The sequence below is a fragment of the Lepidochelys kempii genome, chromosome 3 (genome assembly GCF_965140285.1).
Source record: "Lepidochelys kempii isolate rLepKem1 chromosome 3, rLepKem1.hap1, whole genome shotgun sequence".
Lineage (NCBI taxonomy): Eukaryota > Metazoa > Chordata > Testudines > Cheloniidae > Lepidochelys > Lepidochelys kempii.
In genome coordinates this window covers 31,140,325-31,160,342 of record NC_136382.1, presented here as the reverse complement: position 1 = coordinate 31,160,342, position 20,018 = coordinate 31,140,325, and the positions used below count along the sequence as shown (strand labels likewise).

General features: G+C 47.1%; 1 long non-coding RNA gene across 1 annotated transcript; it reads left to right on the top strand.

The window, feature by feature from the left end:
• The first annotated feature begins 2,581 nt into the window (after positions 1-2,581).
• LOC140908138 (uncharacterized) lies at positions 2,582-12,316 on the top strand. The gene is made up of 2 exons (XR_012157773.2): positions 2,582-3,127; positions 11,783-12,316. It is a non-coding gene; the product is annotated as an uncharacterized LOC140908138 (long non-coding RNA).
• Positions 12,317-20,018: the final 7,702 nt, after the last annotated feature.

The following is a 20,018-nucleotide window of genomic DNA, read 5'->3' as shown; positions in this document are numbered from 1 at the left end:
TGGCCTTGAAATGGGCCATCACTGAGAAATTTCGAGACTACTTGTATGGTGCTCAGTTCCAGGTGTGGACAGACAACAATCCACTGACTTATGTGTTAACAAGTGCTAAGCTGGATGCTACAGGGCAGAGATGGGTGGCCGCCTTGGCTAGCTATGAGTTCAGCATTCAGTACCGATCAGGGAGAAGCAATGTAGATGCAGATGCATTGTCCAGGCGTCCGCAGGCTACAGAAGTTGCTGTGATACCCACAGATGGAGTGAGAGCTATTTGCAGTGTGAGTCGCCGAGAGCCAGAGGCCCGTGAAGACTTTCAGGGATGTGTTGCAGAAGCTTTGGGCCTGCCCCCTGAATGCATGCCTTCTGCTTCGGTGAACTATATTGCATTAGACCAATCTCCTTTGCCCATGCTCAATGCGGCTGACTGGCAAGAAGCCCAGCGGCAAGATATTGACATTCGTGATACACTACTTGCCAAAAGGGAGGGGCGAAGCCCAACTGCGGTTGTCCCACCTAACCCGGAGGGTAAACTACTATTGAGAGAATGGACCAAACTAAAACTGATTCAGGGAGTGCTACACCGAATGACCACCGACCCTTTACAAAAACAACGAGCACAACTAGTACTGCCAAAAAAGTACAGAGCCCTGGCCATGAGGGCCCTGCATGATGACTTTGGGCATTTAGGGATGGAGAGGACCCTGGAACTTATTCGTAGTAGGTTCTATTGGCCCCGAATGGCTAAAGATGTTCGCAGGAAATGTGAGACTTGCGCTCGATGTGTTCAAAGGAAAACTCTGCCCACGAGGGCTGCATATCTCAAGAACATCACCAGCAACAAACCTTTGGAGTTGGTATGCATTGATTTCTTGTCTGTAGAGGTAGACAAGAGGAATGTTGGAAACATTCTAGTAGTGACTGACCATTTTACACGGTATGCACAAGCATATCCCACACGTGATCAGAGGGCCACCACCGTTGCTCGAGTATTGTGGGACAAATATTTCTCAGTCTATGGATTCCCGGCTCGGATACACTCTGATCAGGGGCGGGATTTTGAGAGTCACCTTCTGAAGGAGGTGCTGAAGATAGCAGGAATTAAAAAGTCTAGGACAACGCCTTATCACCCCCAAGGTGATCCTCAGCCAGAGAGGTTCAATCGAACCCTATTAGATATGTTGGGAACTTTGCGACCAGAGCAGAAGGCAACCTGGAGCCAGCATGTCGCATTTCTGGTGCATGCCTACAATGCCACAAAGAACGATGCTACGGGAGTCACCCCATATCTCTTGATGTTTGGGCGAGAACCAAGATTACCCATAGACTTGTGCTTTGGTGTATCAGAGGATGGAGATAGCTATGAAACTCATCAGCAATATGTATCCCGACTAAGAGAAAAGCTGCGGGATGCTTATCGCTTAGCTACCGCTGCGGCTCGGAAGAACGCAGACCACAACAAACATCGATATGATGCTAGAGTGCGTTCGCAGGAGCTCCAGCCGGGGGACAGAGTCCTGCTGCGAAATTTGGGTATTGCTGGCAAACACAAGATAGCTGACAGATGGAAGGCAATACCTTACCTGGTGATGGAAAAGCTGGGAGATCTGCCGGTCTACAAGATCAAACCTGAAGACGGTCCAGGGCAAATAAAGACGGTGCATAGAAACCTTTTGCTCCCTGTGGGGGAATTGGTAAGCACCCCTTGTGAGACGGGCCACGGCAGGGCCGCCGGGCAGAACAGAGGTGCTAGACCAAAGCCGCCATCCAACACAGACAGTGGGCCCCCTGCAGCTAACTTACCCCTATTCTGCACATCTGAGAGTGAGTCTGAGGAGGAAGACACAACCCTGGTGTATCCTGGGATGGAGACAAGATTTCAGTCTCGATCAGCTGAACCAAACGAGAGTTTTCCCTCTTCCGCCCTAAACCCAATGGCGGAACTATTTAGGCCCCTTTCTGATACCCCGGTGCTGCTGATGAGACCCCCCTGTGATGACACACACAGGTTATTGGACAATGGGGACAGACAGGTAGAGGATGTCCTGGGCACCTTGGACCCTCCAGCGTTAGAACTAGGAGTGCAGGGGCCTACGCCAGTAGCCGAGGGACCCTCCAGGGAAGCCTCTCCATCCGTCACTCAAGAGGATGTTCCCCTTACTTCGGCAACAGAGATTCTCAATAGACGAGACAGGGTGATAAGACCAGTGAAACGGTTAACTTATGATGCACCTGGGGTGACTAGTGAGGAGCCAATACATTTAGCACACAGGCTTGTGGAAGCTAAAGTGGGCTTCCTGAGGCCCTTTGGAGGAAACCAATGAGTTGGTATAAAGGGAGTGTGATTTGTCGGGACGACAAAGTCTCGGCTGGGGGGAGGATGTAAGCAGTGTCAGGATGAGCTCCACCCTGACATCTGGTGGTGAGGTGTGGCAAGTTGTGGAAAAGAACTTCAGGGGCCGATCTCATTTGCATAGGCACACCCACCATGCCTAGAATGAGACCATAGCTGCCCAAATGGTCACTTTGGCTGCTGTGGGATCCCCAGTGTCTCTGTTATTGGGGCAGGAAGAATAAATTGTTATTACCCTGATTATGGGAACTGTGCTTGGAACTGTACGTGGCCTTTTGTTACGATGGAGGGATTCACCATCATCTAAGTAGCACTCGCTAGGCAAGGGTCATGGGTTCCAAAACTGTGTGAATGGAGAGAGGCTGGGGACAAGTATTAATACTTGGTGGCATGGGCCCCTTGGTGAGGGCCTTACATGCTGATTGCACTTCCTCCTCTCTCCACTGTGGAATATCAGAGCTAATTTTGATTTCATTAGAAGTCTAGTTATAGGCTGCTGAGCTCACTTTGGGCTGACAGTGCACCAGCACTGGGGCTCCCCTACTATAAGCTGAATTCACCTAAGAGCTGAAATCACTGAGTGTTGTGTTAAGTAGTGGGGGAGCCTGAAGATATATTGTGGAGCAGTTTGCGGGACGGCTGGTGAAGCAGTTCGACGCGGAGCAGTGTGTGGATGGCAGGAGCTGCTTGTGGGCCGTGGAGCTGAGTGAAGGAGTTCGTGGGGCGGCTGGCGGAGCGGAGCACCGCTATGGAGCTATGGGACGGTCAGCTTCAGATCACGTAAGGTGCCTCTTACCCCCCGTCCCATTTCCACCCAGGTTGGGAGGTAAAGCTCCGCCGATAAACTTTCGAACTCTGGGGCTGCCCTGACCAGGGACAGAGACTTTTGGGGCATTGGACTTTTGGGGTTGCTGGACTCAAGAACCAAAGGGAAAAGGGCATGCCCCAATTTGCCTGGGGTGGGGTTGTTTTTGCTCATGGGTTGTGTTATGAATCCGGTTGGTGGTGTTTCCCCAACATAATGCCACATTGTTTCTCTCTGTTATTAAAAGACTTTTGCTACACTCAGACTATGTGCTTGCGAGAGGGGAAGTATTGCCTCTTGGAGGCGCCCAGCGGGGGTGGTATATATTTGTCCCAGGTCACTGGGTGGGGGCTCGAGCCGGTTTGCATTGTGTTATTGGAATGGAACCGCTAGATATTGAACCCGGCCCTTGTTGCTGCCAACTCTGACGGGCAGAAGGGTTACATTGCTAACATACCTGAAGAAACCCTTCTTGTTACTCTTAACATCTCTTGCTAGCTGCAACTCTAGGTATGATTTGGCCTTCCTGATTTCACTCCTGCAAGCCTGAGCAATATTTTTATACTCCTCCCTGGTCATTTGTCCAATCTTCCACTTCTTGTAAGCTTCTTTTTTGTATTTAAGAGCAGCAAGGATTTCACTGTTAAACCAAGCTGGTCGCCTGCCATATTTACTATTCTTTCTACACATCGGGATGATTTGTCCCTGTAACCTCAATAAAGATTCTTTAAAATACAGCCAGCTCTCCTGGACTCCTTTCCCCCTCATGATATTCTCCCAGGGGATCCTGCCCATCAGTTCCCTGAGGGAGTCAAAGTCTGCTTTTCTGAAGTCAAGGGTCCGTGTTTTCCTTTCTTCCTTGTGTCAGGATCCTGAACTCAACCATCTTATGGTCACTGCCTCCGAGATTCCCATCCACTTTTGCTTCCCCTACTAATTCTTCCCAGTTTGTGAGCAGCAGGTCAAGAAGAGCTCTGCTCCTAGTTGGTTCCTCCAGCACTTGCACCAGGAAATTGTCCCCTACACTTTCCAAAAACTTCCTGGATTGTCTGTGCACCACTGTACTGCTCTCCCAGCAGATATCATGGGTGATTGACGTCTCCCATGAGAACCAGGGCCTGCGACCTAGTAATTTCTGTTAGTTGCCAGAAGAAACCCTCGTCCACCTCATCTCCCTGGTCTTAGCCACTGCTTCCTGGTTTGCAGAGGCATTTGGCAGGGATGTCCTCTGTCTGGGATACTGTATGGTCTTAGTTTGGAGCCATTTCTGCACCTCCTTGGAAGTCATCTGACTGGCCTTTCTGTGCTGGGGTGCCAGTTGCTTTTCTGGTTCATCTGTCGGCCTATGCTGATGATACCTCAGTTTTTATCACATCTGACGGTGATGTGCAAGCACTTTGCACAAGTCTATGAAAGGGCATCTTCTGCCCGCATTAACTGGGCCAAGAGCAATTCGATCTTACTGGGCTCTTGGCAGTGTAGCGGCCCCCCTTTGTTGCCCCAACAATTGCAATGGGGCACCTCTGGGATTAAGGTGTTGAGGGTCTTTTTCAGATCTGAACAATATATGCTAAGGAAGTGGGAGGAGGCTGAAGAGAAGGTGCAAGGCTGCCTGCAGAAATGGCGCTGTCTCCTTCCTTCCTGGACTCTCTTTTCAGGAACAAGTTTTGATTGCCAACAACCTTGTGGCCTTACTGTTGTGGCATCAGCTGGTATGCCTGGACCCTCCCCTGGGCTTTTTGGACTGGTTTCAGAGCCATACTAACCATTTTTAAGAGTTACCACTGGTTGTGCCCTGCTTTGCTGTTCCTGTTGTTAGATGACAAGGGACAGAGGCTTATTGATTTAGGCAGCAGGGTGGTAGCCTTTCATGTCCAGTCTGTTCAGTGATTGCTGTATTCCAACTCCCCACTGGCCTGGAAATCCCTTGCTTTTCCTCCCCTAGGTCATGCTGTGTGGATGGGCTTTGACTCTCACCTATTTTTGCTGGCACCTGGTCCATTACAGAGTCTAGATTTGCCTCTGTTCTATAATGGTCTTTTTAATGCCTGGCAACTTCTGTGAAGTACATGGCTGGACCAGGTGTTTCCCAGTTTATGGCTCTTGGAAGAGACTCACTTTTTCTGCTAAAGCTCTCTCCTCCAACAGCCTGATTTCTGCTTTGACTCAGGCTGGGTTGACTAAGCTGTCCCACCTTCTTGCTCCTAGGTGGTCAAGCTGGAAGTCAGCAACAGCTCTTGCTGTTCAGACCAGAATATGGTCTGTGTGTCTTTTAGATAAGTTCCCCACTGAATTCCAGGTGGTGCTTCCTCAGCGGGTTGCTCAGTAGTTGCAGAAAGTTTTGCAAGGATTGTTCTTCTGGGGGGAATCCTGTGCTCCCCTCACTAATTGTCTCCCTTTCTGTGGACAATATCCTTGTGCAACTAGGCAGATTGCTGTCCTGGAAGGGTTTGGTGGATTTTTTTTACAACTATGACCAAGAAGCAGTTCTATGACATGTGTGTCAAGATGCAGCATTATGCCACCTTCTCTGACCTCCTCAGTACATCCTGGAGGATGCCCCTGTCCCTGGGTGACTCTATGTCGCCAGCTTAGAGGACATTGTACAAACCTCCTCCGCTTGCAATCTAGAGCCCCAATCTTACAGTTCCTGCATAGTATCATAGCAACTAACCGTTTTGTGCACCATTTTACCTCTGAGGTGTCTCTGCAGTGCCCCATCTGTTGAGCGTCAGAGATGGTGGCTCAGTATTTTCTACATTGCCTCTGTTTGATTCCTCTTTTTGTTTTGTTGATTTTTTTTTTTTTTGGTAGCAGCTCTTCAGCTGTTCGTGGCTGGTTTTTTCCGGCCCCTGTTTGTTCTTGGAGTGAGATACAGAGCTTGCATTCAGACAACTTCCTGCCTGGCAAACTTTTCACTGGGTCAGGCAAAACTAGCCAGTTTGAAATCTCACTGGAACAGAATGGCTGGAGTAGAGAGGTGTGATGAGCTAGGGCTGTTCTGCAGACTGATTGTGGCCCAGCTCCAGACTGATTACAGCTTTTATAAACTGACTCTGTAACCGGGACACTTTTTGGTTGACTTGGTGTGTTAATAAGATTTTGAGTGAACTTGGTGATGATGATGCTTTAGAGATCCATGTGTAATGTTTGCTTAAGATGCATTTTGCTTTATTTTATTCATATTGTTCTGTACATATATTTTAATTTTATAACATTTTCAAATAGTTTTTAAATGGGATTTTATCTGTATAAAGGTGTTTTTCATGTCAAGTCTCTCCCCCCCCCAGTGACTCTTAGGTGCTTAAAAATAGGGACTTAGGCACCTAATTACTTTTGTGCTTTTGGGCTCTAAATATCTTTGAAGATTTGGCCCAGGGTGCCTAGTTTAGGCATCATATTTTGAACATTTTGATTGAAGTCTCTATTAATTTATTTCTTTACTAGTAAATGGTTTCCTGGTTTGGAATAAAATCTCAACTGTATCTTCTGAAAATCCGATGTGAAGATGTAATCCAAGTTCTCTGTTAAGTCAGTTGCAAAAATGCCATTGCTTTTAATAGGAGCAGGACTGGGCCAGTATACAGCATTCCCCTGGGAAAAGATATGCTGTCAGAGTGCAAGAGAGAATGGGAGAGACCAATGAGCAGCTGAAGGAATAATGGAAGCTAGGACCAAGCCCTGCTCTTTGGGCCCAGTTCAAGAAGCATGTAAGCTTTTATTAGTCAGCAAAGCACTGAAGCCCTGTAGACTTCAGTGGGATTTAACTACATGCTTAAGTGCTTTGTTGAATAAGGATGCTTGCTTGAATCTGAATCTTGGTGAATACAATCATTTTGAGATATCTTAGTTACTTACTTATTACCATAGTATTTGAGCACCTCCACAACACCCCTGTGAGGTAGGGAAGTATATTTTCCCACTTCATGGGCAGGGAACTGACTTGTCCAAGGCTACACAGTAAGTCTGTGGGAGAGCAGGCAATCTCTGCAGTCTTAGGCTACAGCCCTAACCACTTGACCATCCTTCCTCCCTCCTATATGGTATGAGCCAAATTGTCTGTTTCCCAGAGGCGCTAATACATGCAGCCTGTGAAGGCCCTATAGATTTACTAGCTTTATGAATCTATGCATCTTCCTTCTATAATCATAAGCCTTTAGGCAAGATAACGCCCACAAACAGTTCTTTAGTTGCACTGGCATATGAGCACAATATAAGGCAGGAATTCAGTTTCTGTAATCTGCCGAAACATCAATACCCTGAAGGCAAGCTCAGATAGGAAATGGGTCACTGACTCACCCTTCTGGCTTAATAAAAATACTTAGCACTTTTACAGTTTTTTTACACACATTAAATAATAAATCAATCCTCACTAGACTCTTCTAAAATAGTTAAACATCACTGGTTTCCAGATGGAGAAAATGAACCAGATGAGTTAAGTGACTTGCCCAGGTAAACTGGTAGTGGGGCCAGTATTAAAACTCCTGATTCCCTGTCCCATGTGTCACACTGTCTGGAGTGGCTCATGACTGAGAGCCAACTTCAGGTCAGACGGTCAAAAAGCAGGGCAGAAACCCCAAACTGGTTGTATGTTCTATAATTAGATTTCACCAACTCAGTAACAAGTGTGAACTCCTAAAGCACTACAACAGACTTACCCTGAAGTCACAGGGACAAGGCAACTTTTGTAGGTGGGAGAGACAAACTTTCGAGCTTCACAGAGCTCTTCTTCAGATCTGGGAAAGGTTCTCCAAGCATCACAGATAAATGCAAGGTGGAACAGATTGTTTAGCATAAGTAGTTAGCACATATTCTAAGGGACCATCTGTTAACACCCCTGCATTCACGGGACAAAACGAGGGGTTAGTGGGTTACAGATGGTTGTAATAAGCCATAAATCTCTAAGAGTTATGAATTTAAGCTCCCAGGTGTGCATGTTTAATAACAGGCCACTCTACTTTGAACAGTCCTTGGTATATGAGTTAACTACCTATACTAAACAATCTGTTCCACCGTGCATTTAGCTGTGAGACTGGGAATACCTTTCCCAGACCTGAAGAAGAGCCCTGTCTGAGTCAAAAGAGAGAGAGTGCCTGGAGCACTAGGCCTGGTGCAAGACCTGAGGCCTACACCAGAGGCTGTGAACTAAAGTCAAGCCATTCATTAAAGCAGATGCTTACAGGTTCACTGTCCGGTACATAAACTTGGCAAAGTTGCAACTAGTGTTGCTAAAACAGACACTCCAAAGAAGTACTAGGCACTAGATATTTATATAAATATATTCCAGAAGGCTAGTACAGATACACCCCAGTCTAGTACAAGATAAGATGGTTTGACAGAACAATGAATAGGGATGTTGTATCTGAGATATCAGGAACAAGGTAAAGTAACAAACAAATGTCATGAAACACACAAAGTGGTACATAAGTTGTTTATCTCAGTTGTTTGTCTCAGTCTATAAATTTAGGGGTACTTCACTGTACCCCTTTGTGTGGCCTAGGGGACAGCAGAGACTCCCGCTGCTGAGTGAGCCGCTCCTTGGCATGGGGAACTCCTGTGTTAATGTACTTGTGCAAGTTGTGGAAGTCATTAGGACTGTGCCTTGAGGGAAATAAACCTATCCGAGTGCCTTTGTCACCAAACCGTGCCCGTGGTCTTTCTCTATGAGTAACATTGAGGTCTCCTGAATTAGCAGGCTGCACTCTCTGCTATCGCTGACAACACCGGAGCACTACGGACAGAAGCGCTGAGCAGCTGTAACAGTTTAGCAGCTTTGATAGCATTGCAGCAACAACTTTCCACCTTTCTTTATTGGTGACCTAGACCACTGATTCAGTAAGTGACAAGCAACCTGTGATGGCAGAAAACTCTGAGCTAGGAAATCCCCTAATCCCCTCTCTAAATATCCCCACAGAGTTTGATGACATATGGACGCACTGTGTAGCCAGCAAAGGAGGTCCGCATGAGGTCAAAAAAGATAGTGGAAAAACATGTAAAGTGATGGCAGAGATCAAGGCTTTAAAAAGTAATAATAAATGTAGAATATTGCAATCAATGGCCATAGCAGTGAGGTGCCCTAGACAACACACCACAAACTTGGCGAGGCAAGTAACAGAAACAAAGAAAAAGTTAGAAGAAGCAACAGAGCACTGGAAAGCACAGGGACAGAACAGAAAATTGGAAACAGCTGTTGAGAATTTGAAAAAAAGAAAAGTGCCATCCCCCACTATAAATCTTGTTGGGCAACAATGAGCTTCAGGTACTTACATAGTGCTTGAAGGATGGGACATAAATGGAAAAAAGGAGGCCCTAGCAAACTGAAAAGATGGAATGGGAACATGTGGAATGAACCAAACTAAGAGCCACCAAGTAGCCCATGGGCAGGGACTACCACATTGCAACCACCACCGTATGATGAGAGCCAGCTTTCAGTAAAACTTTAACTGAGACCTAGACATGTGCCTGTTAAAAGGGGGAAAGTAAGTGCACAGGAGGGAGAAATAGCAAACAATATTTTCACTATATTGAAGTCATAAATATAAAGGGAAGGGTAAATACCTTTAAAATCCCTCCTGGCCAGAGGAAAAACCCTTTCACCTGTAAGGGGTTAAGAAGCTAGGATAACCTCCGCTGGCACCTGACCAAAATGACCAATGAGGAGACAAGATACTTTCAAAAGCTAGAGGGAGGGAGAAACAAAGCCTCTCTCTCTCTCTGTGTCTGTCTGTGTGATGCTTTTGCCGGGAACAGAACAGGAATGGAGTCTTAGAACTTAGTAAGTAATCTAGCTAGATATGCATTAGATTCTGATTCCTTTAAATGGCTGAGAAAATAAGCTGTGCTGAATGGAATGTAGATTCCTGTTTTTGTGTCTTTTTGTAACTTAAGGTTTTGCCTAGAGGGATTCTCTATGTTTTGAATCTAATTACCCTGTAAGGTATTTACCATCCTGATTTTACAGAGGTGATTCTTTTTACTTTTTCTTCTATTAAAATTCTTCTTTTAAGAATCTGATTGCTTTTTCATTGTTCTTAAGATCCAAGGGTTTGGCTCTGTGGTCACCTATGCAAATTGGTGAGGATTTTTATCAAGCCTTCCCCAGGAAAGGGGGTGTAAGGGTTGGGAGGATTTTTGGGGGGAAAGACGTTTCCAAATGGACTCTTTCCCAGTAATATACTGGCTAGACATTTGGTGGTGGCAGTGATAAAGCACAAGGTAAAGCAAAAGGTAAAATAGTTTGTACCTTGGGGAAGTTTTAATCTAAGCTGGTAAGAATAAGCTTAGGAGGTTTTCATGCAGGTCCCCACACCTGTACCCTAGAGTTCAGAGTGGGGAAGGAACCTTGACAATTGATAAAACAGTTAACAGAGCACAATAACGGAGATCAGGAACACGGAAGACCGGGGGTGCCATTTTGCCAGCCTAAGAATGAAAAACTAAAGGCAGAAGTGAAAAGATTAAAAGCTGTTCAGGGGGCCAGCCCAATGAGCAGCATCACCTGGTAAACTCCCAGTAGGGCTTCCAGACCCCCGCACCAGAGTTGTCTTTTGTAGTGCCCCTTTCACAGGATGGCTGGAGATGCCACATGGTAAAAACCACGATAGCAGGGGATAAAGAAAATGTTATTAGACAGCATGGCATCAATAACTATGGCATGGCACTTGTCAGATGGGACAAAGCAAGGCAAAATTCAGGGAGTTACTGGAGTAACTCATCTGGTTCACAAAAAGAAAAGGAGTACTTGTGGCACCTTAGAGACTAACCAATTTATTTGAGCATGAGCTTTCGTGAGCTACAGCTCACTTCATCAGATGTTTACTGTGGAAACTGCAGCAGACTTTATATACACACAGAAATCATGAAACAATACCTCCTCCCACCCCACTGTCCTGCTGGTAATAGCTTATCTAAAGTGATCAACAGGTGGGCCATTTCCAGCACAAATCCAGGTTTTCTCACCCTCCACCCCCCCACACAAATTCACTCTCCTGCTGGTGCTAGCGGGGTGAGGGGAACCACTTGTAATAAGATCAAGGAAAGGAGAGTGTGTCAACCAACAGGGCCAGCTCCAGTGTTTTTGCCACCCCAAGCAGCAAAAAAAAACAAGTTGCCGCCAAACGGGGAGGCGGAATCTTGCCGGTCGAACACGGAGGCGGAGTGACGGTGTGGCTGCCGAATTGCCGCCGGCGACTGAAGAAGTGTCACATCCCCGCTGCTGAACATGCTGTGACGAAGCAGCCACTGAATTCGCACTACCACCGAGGGCGGACTGCCGCCCCAGAGCCCGACGTCCTGCCGCCCCTTTCCATTTGCTGCCCCAGGCACCTGTTTGGTTTGCTGTTGCCTGGAGCCGGCCCTGCAACCGATGAGGCAGAAGCACAGAAGACCAAGTGTGGTTTGATGCCAAAGGAGACCTAATTGAGCACCAAGTGGGATCTAAAGTCATGATCCAAGATCAAGCTCCCTACTAGTCTTTCCCAAAGGCAAGGTGGTACTTGCTGTGCTTGGTGTGGGATTGGCTAGAGCTGGGAAGTAAAGGGCAGAGCTGGGTTCAAGGAAGCCAACTCAAAACTCACAAAAGTAAGTAAAAGAAGCAGCAAGAAATGGTTTCTTCCCTTTCTGTCTTATAGATTTGCAACTGTGATGTGGTGGAGGCTTACAACACTATGTCCTGATGTGAAGGACCTGCAGTTGGTCCCAAGGTTTAGAAACACTCCAACTGGTGATTCCAAGGTTCCAAGACCACTGCAGGAGTACAACAGACTCCAATTGCACCATAAGAGTGGATGGGAAAATGGTCTACAAACCACCATCTGGAACTAAATGGAACCAATCTACCTTTCTAAAAAATCTGTCTTGTTTGGACACTGGGGTAGTATCAGCAGCAGTTGGAGAACTACAAGGGTTGTGCTTGGATGGTATCTGTGGGCCAAAACAGACAAATGGGGAAGGGACTGTCTGGTTTCAGGGTTTATGGTCTATAATACATTCCAGAAAGACATCTTTAAAAGGTGCTGAATGTTGTGGCATATAAACAAGTCTGGGGTTTTTCTAATGCAATACAATTGCACTGTAGTAGGCTCACAATGGTTGGTGGACATGTATGTAAATGGAACCCAACTGTTTTGGTGGCGAATAATAAAGAATACGCAGCCCTAAGTAAACATCTCTAGCATAGAATCTTTTTTTCTTTTTTAAAAGGTGCTCCACAAAAGCTGTCGAGCCAGAATGGTCACTGTGGCAACCATACTGGATGGCACGGAAGCTGGAATCTCCCTGTGGAATTCTGCAGACATTGAGGGATTAAATCTTAAAATATATTGATCAGTTAGTGAATTTATCTGAATATTGTGATTAAGTCATTGAATAATAATAATGTTTCTCAGGCAATTGTCTGCAGCACATATGGTAAACTGGTTATGCATTTAATGAAGGGAATAGAAGAAATAAAACAGGGGGCATAATCAAGGTTGTTAAACAGAACACTTATTTGGACCACACTAGTGGAAAAAAGAATTCATAATATTGGGAAAGAAAATTTGCAGTTTTCAAGGCTAGAAGGTCCTGGACCTTGGGCACCAATGAAATTAATAATTCAACTGTGCCAATTATGATTCCTAGATGGACAGGGAATCCTAAAGAATTGGTATTGGTATTTGTAGAGGGGTTTGGCCAGGGCTCGTCCCTCTCTGGGGTGACGGGGAACCACACTGCCTTGCTACTTCCTTTCAGTTGTGACGGAGAATTAGCTTGGCCATGAGAGTCTCTTGCCGTGGCAGCAGTAAAGGCAAAACATAACAGTTATTCACACGCGGTCGGCGGGCAGTACTGAGTCATGGGCTTAAGTCCTCAGACAGGAGCTGAGCAACTGTTACATAATGAGCAGACCCTGGCCCTGGGTCAGGGCAGGGCAGCAAAGAGTCAATGGCTCAGGCCCTCAGGCAGGGGCTGAGCAAACAGGTAAACAGCAAGTCCAGACTCTTGGCTTCAAAGGGCCTGGGAGAGGGGGAGACTGCCACACAAAAGTTGGGTGGCAGGGGGGACGCAGGCCCACCCACTCCACTGCATCCCAGCCTGGGGCCCTAGCAGCAGCAGAAGGCCTACTGCTGAGTCAGTGAGGATCCTGGCCACAACACACTGACATAGGCTCTGGCAGCGCTGCAGCCAGACTACGGTCGGCTGCCCCCGAGCTACTTCCTAACTCCTCCTGTAGAGGTACCTGGGTCCAGACAGTGTCCACCAAGGGGTCAAGCACCATTGGCTCCTCAGGGTAACTTGCGAGGGGCAGGCTTGACAGCTCCTCTAGGCTCTGGTTGGCGTCAGGCATCGGCCAGTCTTCAGGTCAGATGCCGATTGCCAGGGTCTCCCAACTGGGTGGCTGTTCTTCTAGTGAGCTCTGGGGTTTTATACTTTGTGTCCTGCACCTTGACCTCTCGGGGGCGGGCGCAGGATTCACTGGCTCTGCCCACTTTGGTGTCCGGAGAAGCTTGTCCGTCTCCAGGGCAGCGGGGAACCACACCGCCTCGCTACAGTATTGGTATATGTTAACAGTATGGGTACAATACAGAATGGGATCTATAAACAGAATTATTCCAGTGTGAAGATGGCAACACAAGGTGGAGATGAAATAAACACAGTCTGCTGTAACCTAATCAAACACAGATGGTTCTGTGAGTGCTCAGTTTGAATGAACCTGACCACAAGCGAGGAAGGTTGAACCCAACTCATCATTAAAGAGAGCGTGAAGGAGGTGGTACAGCTCAGGTACACAGTATGTGCTCTGGGATACCACAACTTTTCAGAAGGGGACAATACCATGCCAGGATGGATTTTGTCTGAACCTCACCTCTCTGACTCAGATTGGGATCTATGGCCAACTGTGCAGATGAAGGAGAATGTGACAGAGATCACCAAATGGGAATCACTGGTGACCAATCTCTTTGCACCTGACCTCCCTTGTCCATTAACACTGCTAATTTGGTACAAAGGAAAATAGAGCAATTAGTGCCCATTGCCCAGCTAATAGCCAAGCAACAAGCAATTGGGGATGATATTGTTCAGGCAAAGGAAACACCATGATAGGCTGTACCCATGATAGGCTGTACCATAGGTGAGCTTGCACCCCCTGGTTTGAACTTTTACCTTAATTCTAAAGGTAGTTCAAATGATTACCACCACTGTGGTCTTGGAAATGTGCTGCTGAGTAATAAACTTGAAAAAGAAGGCACTGAAAGACAGGAATATAATGCAAATGAAATGAATGCTAATATAAAAAGAAAGACAGAAGCAAGGGAATGTAGCTGGGGCCTGGCCTTACAGAAGTAATTAACACATGGAGGGAGGCCTCATTTTTTGGAAGATAGGATTAGGGAAGGAAATAAATTATTAGGTTGAAAACATAATTTTTGTATTAAATAAGTAAATAAGTCAGTAGGCTAAGAAGACAGAATGTCTGAACCAACTAAAATAAGACAGAAACCATGGCGTGAACTATTTACTATGAATTAGATTATGAGGTTAAAATAAGAATGTAGAGATGAGGTAAAGAGAAAATCGAACCACAATTAGTGCATGGACAGTACATGCTGCACAGGGACTAGTTCCTGCAAAACAATGTGATGTAATGTATAGTAAATGCAATGTGATGTGTAGTGTATATAAAGGGAGAAGGTTTCTGTATAACTTTGGAGTTATGATTTATCCTGCATTCATCCTCACTGCATTTGAGTCTAATCAACTCAGCATAGCACTGCTGTATGTAATTTGCCATTTGTATAGACAACTTTTTTGTTAGTATTAGTCATGATTTCGGGTTAGAGACAGTGCATGCTAACTAAGGCACATGTTATTCAAAACAATCTTGTCCAGTGTCAGATTACCGCTATTGAATTCTGACAGCAATATTTGATAAATTACTGTCCTTTCAGTAGGTTATCTGAAAGACAGCATCTACAAGAAACATCTGGATCTATGTCAACTACTGGTGTATTACAGAGCAATGCAAACCTCAAGAGCACCGCACACACTTGTTATGCCAGGAATGTTCTTGACATCGAAATGGCCACAATAATTCAGGCCAATCCAATGGAACAGAGAAGCTAGCTGCTCCTGTCTCCTGCGCAGCGAAGCTTACCAGGTAGTGACAACCAGCAGTAAGGGTAACCTATAACATGGCAGGACAGTACTGTATAGTAACTGTTGTCAATTGGTGTACATGTGTGTTCTCTCTATATGCTATGCCAGTCCTGCGCAGATAGCTGGCTCAGCTAGGGTGGCCAACTTTCTAATGTGTGAAAACTGGACACAGTGCTGGAACCTCTGCTGCCCCGTGGTCTGCCTCTTTCCTTGAGGCCCCACCCCTGCTCTGCCTTTTTCCATCAAGCCCTCACCTCCTTGCTCCTCTTTCACTCCCCCCACTGTTGCAGGGCTGTAGGGGTCGGGGGATAACTGGGGGAGGACAGGGAGAGGGGGAACCACATTGTGGGGGTTGGGGGATGAGTGGGGTGGGGGGAGAGAGGGAGCCGAGCTCCGGGGTGGGAGAGGTGAGTGGGGCAGGGAGGGGGTGCCACCGGTACCTCTCTCTGCTGGCCATTCCTGAATGCTCCTCCAGACTCCAGCAGCAGCTGCTGCTATTCCTACCCCTGGTGGCAGAGGCCGGTTACTACAGGTAACTGGACTTTTAGTGTCCGGTCAGACTTTCTGGTCGAAAACTGGACACCTGACAACCCTCGACTCAGCAGACCTTGATAGTCCTGCTCAGAAAGACCACAGTTCAGTGGTGAAGGCACTCGGTCAGGTTTATTGTTGGCAAAGCATGATACTAGTGCCCCATAGGAGCTACAGGCACACTAACACATATATACCTGTCACAATGGACCAGCTCAGTCAGCAGCAGGACTTTCTGCAGCCCCCTTACCTGGACAAAAGGGCCCCTCCTATGACTTCTCATTTTATACATTGATACAAACATGTTACATATTACACTTCTGATGTTAGTTTCCAACCCTACACCTTGTACCTGATGGCTTGAACAAAACATCCTCATCCATTATCCTGACCTCCCATCCTTGTTTTAATCCAGATCGGTGTGTTGCCATACCATCATCAAGGATTGTGTTTATACCGTACCTCTATGTTGGGATGTACCTGTGCTAGCCTTCTACAATGTATTTACATGAATACTCAGTACTACTACTTCTTAGGAGTGCTTGTATTTTAGATATGCTAACTATGTTTTTGCCAAGTTCATGTATCGGACAGTGAACTTGCAATCAAGCATCTGCTTTATGACAGAGCCCGCCTTTTGCTCATAGCCTGGCTTTTGCTGACTTCGGTTCAGGCCTCAGACCTTACACCAGGCCCAGTGCTCCAGGCTCTCTCTCTCTCTACTATAATAGCTAATTAAAAAATTATATATGAAGGCCTCATTTGTGATGTCACTATTCCAAATTCCTGTTTTACTCCTCATGTACATAACACTGTGGAACACACTGTAACAGTGCGTATCCGAGTATTTCAGAACAACTGTAAGACTAGACCTCTAAAGTCCCAGACCTAACATTCACAGGCCCATTACATGAGACTAAGATCAGTTGACTGAAGGAAACTTTCCACAGGTCATATGAGGAAAAGTGCAGACCATTGGACACATGGGGCATGAGTGTATGGATGGGTAAAGCAAAATGGCCAAGAAACTATTTAGCCCCATGGGTCATTTTCAGTTCATGTATTATGCTTTTCTGGGATGATGGGTAAACATCCTCCCCATAAAAAGACAAAAAGCAGGGAAACGTAGTAAAGAGAGACAGCCTGGAGTACCAGGCCTGGTGCAAGACCTGAGGCCTGTAACAAAGGCTGTGAACAGAAGTCAGGCCATTCATTAAAGCAGATGCTTACAGGTCCACTGTTCAGTACATGAACCTGGCAAAGTTGCTGCTAGTGTTGCTAAAACATAAGCACTCCTAAGAAGTACTATGCACTAGATATTTATGTAAATATATTCCAGAAGGCTAGTACAGACACACCCCAATCTAGTACAAGATAAGATGGTTTGACAGAACAATGAATAGGGATCTTGTGTCCAAGATATCAGGAACAAGGGGAGGTAAACAGACGTCATGAAACACCTAAGGTGGTATGCAAGTCATTTATTCCAGTTTGTCTCAGTCTATAAATATCAGGGTACCTCACCTTAAGCCTTTATGTGGCTGAGAGAACAGCAGAGACTCCCGCTGCAGATTGAGCTGCTCCTTGCCATGGGGCACTCCTGTGTTAATGTACTTGTGCAAGTTGTGCGAGTTGTTAGAACTGTGCCTTGAGGGAAATAAATCTGAGTGCCTTTGTCACCAAACTCTGACTGTGGTCTTTCTTTATGAGTAACATCAAGGTCTGCTGAATTAACAGGTGCGCTCTTTGCTAGTGCTGATAACACTGGAGCTCCAAGGACAGAAGCACTGAGCAGCTCAACGGCCTTCACAGTGTTGCAGCAACAACTTTCCACCCTTCTACAGAAAGCTTGTCTCTTTCAGCACCAGAAGTTGATACAATAAAAGGTATTACCTCACCTACTTTGTTTCTCTAATATCCTGGGACTGACCCAGCTACAACTACACTACATACATGGAGTTGCAGACTGTCCCCTTGGGCATTCCAGTCTATCTCGCCACCCAGGCAAGCTGGACTATGTGATAGATGGTCACTTTACACCAAAAATCACAACGATATTCAGGTTACTCCCAGTCCAAAAGGACCAGTCACCCAGGTCATTTGTACTCAGAGCTGAAACCAAAGACAACACCTGCAGCCAATCCTGTAATAGACTAACTAAGATTTATTAACTAATAAAAGAAATGAGAGTTTTTTACAAGGTTAAAACAGTCCCCGCTAACAACTTTCTTCAGCTTCTGTTCTTCCCAGTGTAAGGGGACTGTTGCCCCCATACTAACATTCAGTGAGGGTGATTTAGTTGCTAGCTCCCAGTACTAAAAGGGGAAGGGTCTATGGGAAATCAGGACCCTGAGACTGATAGTCCCCAGGAACAATGGGGAGAGGCCAATGCTCCAGGTTAGCCTGAATGACAGGGCGGGCAGGCTAATCAGGGAGTCAGGAGGCCAGGGAGGTCCCGTCCTCCATGTGAGCTGGATTTGCCTGGGTCAGACAGAGTGGGGCTGAGCTAAGGAGAAAGCAGGGGCCTGAGCTGAGCTGGAGAGCAGAGCTGTGCCAGATCCAGAGAGAGCCTCAGACCCTGTCCTGGGAGCAGAGCTGCAGCCCCAAAGCCAGAGGCACAGCCCAGAGAGAGCAGACTTGCCCTGGGAAGAAAACTGCAGCAACCAGAGCCAGAGGGGCCAGAAAAGCAGCCCACGAAGCAGGTCAGTGCTGGGAGCAGAGTCACAGAAGCAGCCTGCAGAGCAGACCTGTCCTGGGAGCAGAGCTGTAGCAACCAGAGCCAGAGGGGCCAAAGAAGCAGCCCAGGGAGCTGGAGGCAGAGCAGCAGCAGCAGTGCAGAGACAGAGTGGTGGAGCTGGGGCTGGAGCAGTCCGGAGCTGGGTGCGGTGAGCAGCTGGGGAGAGCGAGGGGGACCCTGGGCAGCTGGCGCAGCACAGGGAGATGCCTCAGCTAAGAGGCTCTGCAGGCCAGGCTTGGATCGTAACCTCGACAGGGCGGGGGCAACACTGGGCAGAAGGGTCCTACCACTTACAGCCTGAGAGCGTGAGGCCACCACCAGAGCAAGTGTCCAACCCACAGCATCCCTGCAGCACAGCCAGGGCCTGAGAAGAAGGCCTGGGCCTTACAAGGAACAGACAGTGAACTGCCCTGACATTCCAGAGACACTGTTTGTGATGTTCCCTGCCACAGAGCGGGTTGATGTGTTTGCTTTAACCTTTCTCATTTTCCCTTGTTCTTTTTAAAATTAATTGTTGATTAAATAACTTGCATTTGCTTTAACTTGTATGTAATGGTCAGCGGGTCAGAGAAGTGCCCAGGGCAGAAAGAGTACCCTGGAGTGGGGACACCCTAGCCCCTGTCCTAGGTAACTGCAGCAGGGTTGGGGGTCGAGCCCCCCAGAAATCCTGGGCCCAGCCTTGCTGGGGTTACGAGGACTCTGCCAGACAGGAGAGTGGAAGGGGAGGGAGGCCACAGGGTAAAGGAAGTGGGAGCGAGGACTCAGATCCTTTCGCTAGCCCACTTCACCGAGGTAGTGCAGAAGCAAGGAAAGTTCCCCACAATAGTAGGAGTATTCCCCCGCTTACACCAGCAACTCTCTTTATCAGCTCTCATCACCATTAGCTCTCTCTCTCTCCCCCTCCCAGGTCTCCTGTTGCTCTCTCCCAATAATTCTTGACCGCTTTCTGCTGCTGTTGCTACTTGCTCACTCCTTCCTTTCTTTCGTGCATGCACCCACATTCACACTCCACCCTTCCAGTATCTTTACTGAAGGCCCAGGTGCTCACTCTTAAGCCCAGTTGGGATGCAGCTGACCAGTCACAGGTGCACTGGCTTCTTCCCTCTTAAAGGGGCCATGGCCATAACATCCAGGGTGGGTTGAAAACTGTGTTAAAATTGTGACCTAACACTTAAATTCTCAGAGATTTTCCTGTTTCTGCTTGGCTATGGGGCTCTGCCTACGTGCTAGAACTAGGGGTGCTGGGGGTGCTCCTGCACCCCCTTTCTTGAAGTGGTTTCCATCACATACACGGTTTACAATTTGGTTCAACGGCTCTCAGGACCGCACACCATGCCTGGGGCTCTATCGAGTGTGCAGACAGCGAGCCTGGAATAAGGTGGCCTGAATTGTATTTCCCTGTTTTAGGGAGTAGCCTGTTTTGTCTCTCTGTTTTGGGGTTATTTTGTGTTATTGTTCTGAAT